The sequence below is a fragment of the Glycine max genome, chromosome 15 (assembly GCF_000004515.6).
Source record: "Glycine max cultivar Williams 82 chromosome 15, Glycine_max_v4.0, whole genome shotgun sequence".
In the NCBI taxonomy this organism is placed as follows: domain Eukaryota; kingdom Viridiplantae; phylum Streptophyta; class Magnoliopsida; order Fabales; family Fabaceae; genus Glycine; species Glycine max.
In genome coordinates, this window is record NC_038251.2 from 42,120,415 (window position 1) to 42,128,935 (window position 8,521).

An 8,521-nucleotide genomic window follows, 5' to 3' on the forward strand; every position below is an offset into this window, starting at 1 on the left:
AGTCCTGTGTAATAATATTCTCTTTTCAAAGCAACCAGCACATAGTTTCAAATAGATTCTCTCAAATCTGAACCTAATGTGAGAATACTTAAAGAGCAGATATATGTACCTGACTTTTGAAGTTCATTGCATCTTTCTTTCCAAAAAAAGAAATATTATGTTTGTTTGTAGAAGAGATTGAATCAACATCTCTAAAAGTCTATTTGCTCATGCCTTGGACATAACTTTTGGCTTACAAGTCCAATCTGATAACAGCATTGAGAGAGGCATAATCATAATAAATACAAACATATATCTTCCAACACAAAAGTAACTAGAAATATTTCAGTAGAATGCCAGATTTGTTAAGATCAGGCAGTTTGAGGTTATTTCGAAAAAACAAAGCTCTATACTTTTTCTTTTTTTGTTAATATGTTATATGATAAATTTTGCCTTCAACTAATCATCATTCTATTGATAAATTTCAGGAACTCCTCTTTCTTGTATTTGACGTTAAGGTTTGAAAACATGTGTGCTACATTATAGAATGAACATGTATATGTCATTTTGAAATAGTTGTTGTAACAAATTTTCACCGTGTTTACTGTTTCTCGTGTACTCTTAGCTTTTGAGCTATTGAGGTCTCGTAACTTTTGTACATGACTACTGGATACAAGTTAAAATTAGAATAAAATAATCTTTTCTTATGATATTGAGTCCATAGCTTACCAGAAAACATGATCGAAACCAACAATGCCTTTCCTCCACCACTTCAGAATCTTCCTCAGCTGCACAGTCTTCCTTGGTTGTATTCGACGTCTCTCCACATTTTTATTAGTCACAATACAAAATGAAAATGTGTTTGCATTTATGTTTAAGTGGTCCCCCTTGCCAATACACAATGAAAATTATTTTCTTGTGACTAAAGATATTGAGGATCAAACATTTCATTATTTGTGCAAAATAAATAATTTGAAGTTTATGTACCCCTCTGGTGTCAAGGGGTATGGCCTATTGCTACCCCTAACAAGGTCTAAGTTCGGGTCAAAGATCAATTTTCACATGCTCTATACAAGGTCTAAGTTCAGTATAAAAAAAAATCCTAGATTTAATTGGAGCTAAAAATTCATTGCCCTAATTTAACATTGTTAGTTTAAGTTGAGCTAGTTGTGGACTCATTGTGGGTTGTATATAAGTTATAGTGGGTAGAGTCCAAAAGAATTCAACTTTCTAAAGCAAGGATCAAGTTTAATGAAGTATAGTTGGTACGAGTTTTTGGAGGTTAAGCCCAAATTGAACCATATCTAATTAGACTAAAAACGTATAAATTTAATTTGTGTTCGAAATTTAAAGTTTAAGGGCTTAAGCTCTATATTACATTGAGTGAAGTTCAAGCCAAGTTAGTCACAAGCTCAAAAATGATCTAAAATCTATTCAAATCTCTATTTATATGATTTTTTTTATGAAATTATTTAATGCACTCCATTTTACTTGATGTATCTCCAAAATTCCTAATATTTCCTTTTTATCCTTCCTCTGCCATAGCCTCCTCTCCCACAAACCTCATGGCCATCACACCCAGCTCCACCCAACACCACCTCAACCACCCACCGCCACCTCCATACCGCACCAAACCACCACCCACCATCGCCATGCGCATCATTGTGATTCACACGAACCTCCACACCACACCAAACTCACCATTATGTCGCTCTACCCCCAAGTACCATAATACATTTGTATTGCGAATTACTCAATCTGAAATTATGATTTCTAAATTTTATCTTTGCTTCCATTTCACGATGGTACACTCTTTGACTCCTATGCCATCGTGTCTCCCTTTCGTCAGCTACATCACAATAACACCACCTCTAGTGGCAATGGGTGGAGTAAACCACTACCAAGGAGCATAATGGGATGCACCAAGCAAAAAAGTGGATTGCATTAAGTAATTTTAGTCTTTTGTTAGATTAGCCCACTCATATCTTTCATTAAATAGGTTAGGTTTGGTTGGACAAACCTAGTTTATTATCTCTAGCTGGCACAACAAGAGGCATAAAGAACTATGCAGGAGATGAACAAGGGTGGAGAAAAAAATCGAAATGGACCAGATAACTTTTAAAAACTTAAAAAATAAAATTTGAAAATAAAACAGAGAAGTGTAAGAAAATAAAATCTTAATAAAAACTAAAAATATTAGAATAGAGGTGGAGAAAAATATTGAAATAGACGAGATAACTTCTAAAAACTTAAAAACTAAGATTAGAAAATAAAACACAAAAGTTTAAGAAAAAAAAGCCTAATAAAAATTAGAAACAGAATACATAATATTTTCTAATCTAAAATTCATTTATTTAAAGATAAATGAGTGTGACTCAAAATTTCCTTAAAAAATAAGAAAATTAAATAACTAGGAATTAACAAGTTACACCTCCCTCCCCCAACCCCCAATTCCTTTTTCAAAAAAAAAAAATTAAATATACACGAAATACATGCAATATCAGTCGTGAATAACTCATTTATGTTCTTTAGCATTGCTTACATCAGTATACTCTGCAAGTAGCGATGAACACAAAAATAATATGTCATTATAAAAAAATGGTTGTTTATTAACAAGTGCTACAATTATTTTTCTTAGCATAGATTTTTCCAATGAAAATTAAACTATTAGTATAAATATTAAAAATTTATATTAATAACATGATATATATTTTTTGTCTTAATCCTCTAGTTCATCAAAGAAAATAAACTCTGACTAATCTGAAGTGTGACCGAAAGGTAAATAAAGTTTGTTCAATAATTAGTTTTGCCAAAGATCAGACTAAGATATTATAAAAATAATTCAACCTTAACTTTAGGCATGACAATGAAACTCGTACTCGTGGGTATCCGCCCAAACTCGTCTCGACTTTGACGGGAAATACCCGAGTTGATCGGGTTTGGGTTCGGGGATTACCCGACTTTTTTAATCGGGGTCGGGGTTGAGGATGTCACTACCCGTCCCATATTCATTTCCATACTTGCCCTTGATGATGAAATTATTAAAATTTTATTAATTGCTTGTTAATTTTTTTTTATAATTTTTACATAATTTAAGATTCTTTTCTTGATAATTTTTGTAGATAAATGCTCTGCAATTACGAGTAGTTAAAAATAAATGTGTAACAATCAAATTTTTTTAAAAAAATCAAATTTTCAATATAATTTTTTTACAAATTTTTTTTTTTTACGAATCTAAATCGGGAACAGGGATACCCGATACTTAACAGGTACGAGAATGAGGTAACAAATTTTAACCAGTTAGATTTCGGGGACGGATATGAGTATATGTTGGGGAATCGGGGTCGGGAAAGGGAGAGGCAATACCCATCCTGCCCTGTTGCCATGTCTATTTAACTTTAACACATTAATCACTTGCATCCAATTAATAATACATCATATTATTAACATAACCTTTAGATTAATTTTTATCATACAAAGATTATATTTGCAAAAATAATCCTAGTTAACAAGTAATATTTAATTTATTTATTAATAAATGACAATTATTTTAGTGGTTTACAGAGGACAAAAATAAAAATATATCGTAAGAGATATCATATATAGGAAGTTTTCCCGTCATAAAATTAAAAGATTCCATCAATTTGTAGTTTCCAATAGATACTGTATATGATTCAGTCGACATTTTTAGTGTTCTATGTTTTTCAGGAATCTTGAAATTTGAGTATCTCTTCTTTCCAACCTTTTTTTCCCACATTCGTTGTTCTGATCTATTTCAGCTGTATATAATAATATACTATCAATTGGTTTGCAAAATCCAAGAGAACTTAAATGATTGAGTCAATGAATATCGTTGTATTCCGAGCTTGTTCTTACATATGCAAGTTATGCAAATGATGAAAAATCATATATATACGACAACCGCCCAAGTTATTTATATATGATCCTTATCTCTCTCTAAGATGAAAGCACCTTCTACAGATGAACTTCAATTCGTCATTCAAATTTCAAGAAAACTTTCAATGATTAATTTACATATATTAATTTCTGTTATTTTAAGTAAAGTATTTATATAAATTTTTTATAAAAATTAATGTCAATTTGATACTTTCGTTAAATAAGGTAAGAATATTGTATTTCAGTAATTTATCATAAATTCATTAATTTCATTTATTTTTCAGCTCATACCAAATTAATCTTCGTATCAAAACAAACAATAGGTCATTTTTCCTTCAATATTTATGAAAAACGCATATTGTTATTTTTCATAATATACACAATTCTTTTATTTTGAATTTGAGAAAATTATATAAACAACTTTTTATGTTTTTGAAAGATTGAATAAGTCATTTAATCGATTCATTAATTGTATTTTGTCAAAGTGACACCTTTCAGTACTTCATTAATCAACTTTGTGTGTCTGTGTGTGATCATATGGGTGGAACATTGAAAACCTAGCTAGCAAAACATTGCACCTCCAGAAATTCCGTTCAACTTAAGAAATAAGACAAAAATATTTTTTTCTTAAAAGATAACAATTATTTTTGCCCCTCAGTGACACCACACCATTCCCCAACTTGTTGAAGTGGATATCTCTATTACGTCTAATGTCCAAAGGAGCACAAAACATTTGCTTTGGTGTCATGAATGTTTCAAGTTGGGCTCAAACCAACAAATGCCATCTTCTTCTTCTTTATTTTTTAATAACTGGCGCCACAAACAAGGATCCAAATGGGACAATTTGTGGCAATTCCCCCAAGAGAAATCAATGATTCACTTTCAAATGTTTGAAAACAAAGTCACTTTCAATCCTCGCCCATTGTACTTGATGTTTGTAATTGAAAATAAGAGAAATGCTAGTGAAATTTTTTTGACATATCTTTTATAATTAGTTTATATTTAGTGGAAATAATCAATTTTAGTGAGTCATGTATTTAAAGTAGAAGAGAATCATTAAATGAGATATAGTCTCATTAAAATTGGTGATTTTTATTGAATTTTAATCAATGAAAAAGAAAGTATTAAAAAGCGTATGAGAAATTGTCGTTCGCATAATAAAGTGTATGTGTGTATATATACTAAAAATATCATTTACTAAAATAAAAAATTAAGATATTAAGATATTTTCATTTATTGAATAATAGAAACTAAAATGTTAATATAAATATTATATATTTTTGTATTCATAATATAACATATTATAATAGCATATTTATTAATGAAATGAATTAACTTTTTATATGAACAAAAATAATTTGCTAATACAATGTAGGATAAATAACTATTTTAGTCTTTGAACGTGTCAACCGATGACAATTAATTCCTTGAAAAAATAGAAATATTAATTTAACTTCTAAATGTGTAAAAAGTGTGACAATTACATTCTGTTGTTTAAGTTTTATAAGTTTATTTTGTCATTAAGTTAATGTTCTATGACCAATCGACGATGATCACCTCAAGAGAGTGAATTAGAATATTGAGAGAGATCAAGAGAGAGAGAGAGCAACATAAAGGGGATTGAGATTTAGGGTAAACTCAACAAAACTAGAGAAACTAATTTTTATTGTTTCACAAATAAAGGATAAAGTTGTTTTAAAAACTATTAAAAAACAAACTCAGTTCCAATTTTTTGGAACACCTAAACACATTTCCATTTTGAAATAACATTTTAATATCGAAAACTCACAATCACCACCAAAAGTTTGATGTGATTTTTCATTTTTAGTTTTGAAATATTTGAAAAACAAATCCAATTTTCGTTTTCCATTTTTAGTTTCAATGTTAGAAGATATGATAATATATTCTGATTTTATATAATTTTTATATCTATTAGATTTATTTTTAATCATATCTTTAACTATTAGGTTAATTATCTTCAGTTTTATAATTGTTATATCTATTAGATTTATCTTTAGCCATATCTTTAGCTTGTAATCTTGTATATAAGTGAATGGTGCTTAATGAATTATTCAAGGAAACAATTTCTTTCATGGTATCAGATTGCTTAGGGAAAGATTTTTGAACCTTCCTTAGCCTTTCGCACACAGGCCCTAGCGTCGTTCAACCTCTTTCTTCTTTTTCTCCCCTTCTTCTCCATCACCATGCCTGACTCAAAATCTACCTTTCACCCTGCTCTTGCTGTATCCAACATCAAGAATCATGTCTCAATCATTCTTGAGATGGAAAATGTCCAATACGCGACATGGGATGAACTTTTCAAAATTCACGCACGATCCCATAAGGTAATTGATCATATAATTCCTCTGCAGGATGACAAGCAGAAGGCGCCACCAACGGAGGAGGAGACAGAACTCTGGTTGACACTAGACGCCACCGTTCTACAATGGATTTATGCCATCATTTCTCATGATCTTTTACATACTATTCTTGAACCCGACATCACTATAATGGAGGCTTAGAATAGGTTGCGTGATATATTCCAAGATAACAAACACTCTCATGCCGTTACACTTGAGTATGATTTCACCCACACAAACATGGAGGCCTTTTCAAGTGTCTCTGCTTACTGTCAACATCTCAAATCACTATCGGATCAACTCAAGATCGTCGGCTTTCTGGTCGATAACAGTAGGTTGGTTCTGCAATTGGTGTCCGATCTCACTGAACCCTACAAGGGAGTGGCCACACTCATCCGTCAAAGTGATCCCTTGCCTCAGTTTTATCAAGCACGGTCGATGCTTGTTCTCAAAGAATTCGACCTCAAGAAGGCGGCTCAAACCTTGTCCTCTGCCATGGTGGCTCGTGACTTGGATGAATCTCAAGAGATGTCTGATCATTCATCAGCACGCCGCACAAATAATGGTGGAAAACGGTATTCAAACCGTGGCAATTCTAGAAAGAATCGCAACAACACTGGTGGTCGTGATAACTCAGGCGCTGGCAAGGGAGGCTGTGGTGGCGGTGGCAGCAATCGTGGGGGTGGACAACAGCAGCCCCAAAACAACCCCTGGCCTGCAAGACAACAATGGCCTTGGCAATGGATGCAATGGGTTGTTACTCCTTGTCCGTACCCAACTGCTCCATGGGCCAGGCCCAATCATCAGCAACCTCTGCACCAATAGCCCGGTATTCTTGGGTCCAGACCTCAACAGGCATACACAGCCACAACTCCTACTCCAACAGACATCGAGGCTGCAATGCACACCCTCGGTATTACTTCTCCGGACCCGAATTGGTATATGGACATCGGTGCCACCTCTCATATGACGTCCACCTCAGGTAATCTCACGTCTTATTTTAATATGAGCAACCACCGTGGTATCACTGTTGGTAATGGCCAATCAATTCCTATTCGTGGTTATGGTCAAACTAACTTGCCTTCCCCACATTCTCCTTTAGCCTTGAAAAATGTCCTTCATGCTCCTAAACTAATCAAAAAATTAGTATCGGTTAGAAAATTTACCATTGATAACTCTGTGACTATTGAATTTGATCCCTTTGGTTTTTTTGTGAAGGATTTTCAGACAGGGATGCCTCTAATGAGGTGTGAGAGTCGGGGGGCGCTTTATCCTATCACCGAGTCCACCACTCCAGCCACTTCTTCCTCTACTTTTGCTGCCTTAGCTCCTTCTCTTTGGCATGAGCGGTTGGGACACCCAGGAGTATCTATCTTGCATTCTCTTAGGAAGAATAAATTTATTGAATGTAATCAAATTAGAGATTCTCGTATTTTTCATTCATGTTCTCTTGGAAAACATATTAAGTTACCTTTTGTTTTGTCACATTCTCATACTCTTATGCCATTTGATATTGTTCACACTGATCTTTGGACATCACCTGTTATGAGTTCCTCAGGGCACCGATATTATATCTTGTTGTTAGATGATTATTCTAAATTTTTATGGACTTTTCCTTTTTCAAACAAATTATATGCTTCTTCCACATTCATAAATGGTATTTCTTTCCGATTGTCTTGTCCTCATACTTGTCCTCAAAATAGGAAAGCCAAAAGGACAATTCGTACAATTAACAATATTGTTCGTACTTCACTTGCCCATGCGTCATTACCTCCTTCCTTTTGGCATCATGCCTTGCAAATGGCGACTTACCTTCTCAATATTCTTCCTCATAAGTTATTGAACTATAAATCTCCTCTTAGGGTTCTTTATCATAAGGATCCAACCTATTCTCATCTTCAGGTTTTTGGGTGTTTATGTTATCCTCTATTTCCTTCCACTACCATAAATAAACTTCAACCCCGCTCTACTCCATGTGTTTTTTTGGGATATCCTTCGAATCACCGTGGTTATAAATGCTATGACTTATCTTCTGGGAAAATAATTATAAGTCGTCATGTCATTTTTGATGAGACACAATTTCCATTTGCTAAATTACATACTCCTCATATTCAGACTTATGATTTCTTAGATGATGGCCCAAACCCATACGTGGTCCACCATTTAGTGTCTCAATCCACTACTCCTAATGCTCAAACTCCTGGTCTAGTTCCATTCGAGCCCAACTCCCCTAATATTGCAACCAGCCCAACCATTGAGCCAAAGAAGAATATTGTTAATTGTAC

At 33.3% G+C, this 8,521-nt stretch overlaps 1 pseudogene; it reads left to right on the forward strand.

Moving 5' to 3' along the window:
* The first annotated feature begins 6,080 nt into the window (after positions 1–6,080).
* LOC102663295 (uncharacterized) lies at positions 6,081–7,061 on the forward strand (annotated as a pseudogene).
* Positions 7,062–8,521: the final 1,460 nt, after the last annotated feature.